This window comes from Camelina sativa, chromosome 5 (assembly GCF_000633955.1).
Source record: "Camelina sativa cultivar DH55 chromosome 5, Cs, whole genome shotgun sequence".
Classification (NCBI taxonomy): Eukaryota; Viridiplantae; Streptophyta; class Magnoliopsida; order Brassicales; family Brassicaceae; genus Camelina; species Camelina sativa.
This window is the reverse complement of record NC_025689.1, coordinates 17,741,547-17,745,218: the sequence shown is the minus strand read 5'-3', so window position 1 is coordinate 17,745,218 and position 3,672 is coordinate 17,741,547.

Genomic DNA, 3,672 nt, shown 5'->3' with positions numbered 1-3,672 from the left:
TTTTTTTTTTTTTTTTTTTTTTTGACAAACTGGTTTCCACCAATCATCGTTCTATTTTAGCACAAAATATAAATGAATACAAAATACCTTTTGGATAGTGTTATTATTGCTCATGAAAATGATCTCGTAATTCAGTTTTTGGTAAAAATAAAACCAAATGTCTTGTTCGTAAATTCTTTATTACTAGTTTGAAAGGCAACCTTGGATCTGAAGAGTATAGCACTACAAGAAAATAGAGTCATAGCTACACTAAAATTTGTTGCAATAACTCCATATTTTGTTGCAAATTTAAAAATGCAATAAAACTGAGACACATTTTCTATTGTTGCTATATGAGCGTTGCAAATTGGTATTTGTTGCACATATATTGCAAAATTTGCAATAAATAGACTCCTTGCTATGTTGTCATATTAATGCAACATTATTTTTGTAGTAAATTTGTTGTATAATTGTAACGTATCTTTGCAACTTTCATTTGTTACAAATTATTGCCACATAAAAAGTATAGCAAATATTATTACAGATATACAATGAATAAATTTATTGCTATATGTGTTGTATTATTGCAACAAAATTTATGAAGCAAATTAGTGGTGTAATTACATCATTTTTGTAACATTAATTTTAATCACATCATTTTTTTGGCGCATTAAAATATAAAATTTTCTTTCATATTTTCTTATAATAAGATTTAAAATCCATTTTATAATAAAACGGAAGTACAAAACATTGTTTTGTAGACTATATAATTTTAATAAGTTGGTTACAAATAGGTTATAGATTAATTGTTAGATTAATTGGTTACAAGTTAAATAGTGGGTGCAACTTTAATTTATTTCCGAAAATCTTAAAGAGAATATTCTAAAGAATCATTTGATATCATCTAATTTACCATATTAATTTCCTTTATACATCCATATTAAAATCTTTTGATATCTAACTTAACATATTAATTTATTAATTATCATAATACTTCAGCTCTCATATTTATATATGAGTCTATTTTGTGAAACAAATAAATTATCATATTATTTATTATAATAAAAAATAGTTTTATTTCCGGATATACCATAAGGTTATTTTTTAAAAACAAATATAAATTGTTCAATCTATAAAATATTCAAGCTTTAGTAATATTATTCTTTAAAAAATATCAATTGAACTAAAATTTTTACTTAGTAACGGGTCAAAATTTGAATATTTAAATTCAATTTCATATTTTTTTTGTTGAATTTTATATAATATAATAAACTTAAATAATTTATTTTGAAATATTTTTAAAATATTTCATCTTGATATAAAAGTTAGAAGCTATAAACACTCCAAATTGATTTGTTATAGCAATGTCAATAATATGAAAGAATTTCAAGAAACCAAGTATATTAAAACAAAAAGTATAACAATATATTAAATTACTCATAATATAATTACTCGCTTTTTAGAAACCAAAATTACAAAATTATGTCTTATAATGACATTCAAGTCATGATGCAGAATATAAATTGTTGAAATAACTTCACATACATAAACTAATACAATATATTAAAATTTTATTTTAAAATATAAAATATGCATAATTTTGTAGAAAATTAAATTTAACCAGTGTTATAGCACGGGTACTTATCTAGAATCATTAACAATATAAAACTTACAAAATATGTATCTTTTTCAAGCCATCATATTTAGCATATGATTTTATTGCATAATGTTTTATCCAAAAAAACTTTTAACAACAATCACATAAATTATATTTTACATAAAAATTACAATATAAATAAAATGAATTTCAACTCGTGCTCTAGCACGGGTCTTAATCTAGTTTAATAATAAAACAATAAACAATAACTTATTTTATTAAATAATCAATTACTGAAATATTTTAACAACGAATTAGAAACTAGTAGAAAAAAATGAACCATAATAATAAATAAGTTTAGATATAATAATAACTTTGAAGGAAAAACTAAAACAATTAAGTGTGTTTACACTAGTAGAAAATAGACGATGATACAATATCTACAAATAATTTCTCTAACTCTTCAAGCTTTTTGTCATTCTTTCTGTTTTCCTCATGCTTTCTGTAAATGTAGATGACCAATCAAAACTGATCCATTTTCAGTAAAGAAAGTAGCTATTTAGATAAACAGATTTAATATCAGTTAACGTAACGAGAAAAACTATATAGCTAATAAGATCCTATAACAAAAATGAGTCGATTAAAAAGTGTGTTTACCTTAGAGAAGGAGCTGCAAACGGGTTGTGTTGAGAACAGAAGTTAAACTATATATAACTAAAAGAAAATAAAATCGTATCTTTCGATCCTGAATAATAGTGGATTAATTCAATCAGTTATTATTAAAAACTAAAAGACTTGAAAATAAAGCAAATGGTGGACGTTTTTTCTCAATATACATATGACCAAAAAGATACTTTAAACTAACAAGATTATTTTCATTATAAAAAACAGGATTATTCTCATTTAAAGTAAATATTAAAATTTGTAGTTATCCATATTATATTAAAAAGTGGTAAAATGAAAAATATAAATATTTTAATCTCCAAACACTGGCTAAAAAAACGTAGCCAAATATTTACTCAAATACGAAACCATATTTTACGACAACAATTTATTTTATAAGCTATTAGAAAAATTAAGAACGTACACATGTATTGTAAAAAAAAGTATAAATTAAGAAACAAATAATTGAGAACATGAAACAAGACAGTGATAGAACTAAGTTACGGAAAAAAAAATTATGTATTATAATGTATAATCATAAACATGTTAAGTAACACAACATACGTATATAGTATAGGTTTTGATAGCAGAAAGAACCAAAACCGAAGATGCTCATTCGGGCTCTCTTTTTATGTTTATGCGCCTCAAATAGTCATGACCACTAGTCCTCAACTCACAGCCTCATAACTCATCTCATCTTCCACAAACTCTGATTTTAAAATTTCTAATGAGAATTCATCAAAAGTTAATGTTAAGAAAAAGATGTCATAGTCACTCATAGAAAGCTTTTCGCTATAGCTTTTGACGAAAGTTTTATAGAATGTATATGTTGCAAAAGAGTTATTAAATGTCATAAATATAATGACAAAAGATGTCATGTATTTTGTTACATAATTTAATATAATTTTCTTGCAAATTAGCCATAATTCATAATTGTTGAATACTTGTTACAAATTTGTAAAATATATTTATATGTCGTAAAGACGTTGCTAATTTATAACGAAAAAGCACAACAATATTTATTGTTGCTATTTTGTAATAAATTTGCAATAAAATTGTGATGTGCAATTATCATTGCAAAAATATGGCAAAACTTGTTACAATTTTTTTACGAATACTATCATTGCAAAAATTATGTTGCAATATCACTATATTCTTGTAGTGTATACAGGACATGATGGATTTTATCTCCTAAATTAGACATACCATCTTTCTGTTACTATTTTTTAATCTAATTGTTTTTACTGATAACAAAAACAAATTTGATCATTTTTTGTCTGAACCGAATTAAAAATAAATCAAATACTAAACTGATATAAAAAAAGTTTGGATTATGAATGTTAATAACATTTATTAAAAATATGTTTACAAACATAATCCGCATGTACGTAATAAATTATAAATGTGTTAGTAAATTTAGTTTTTAAAATCAA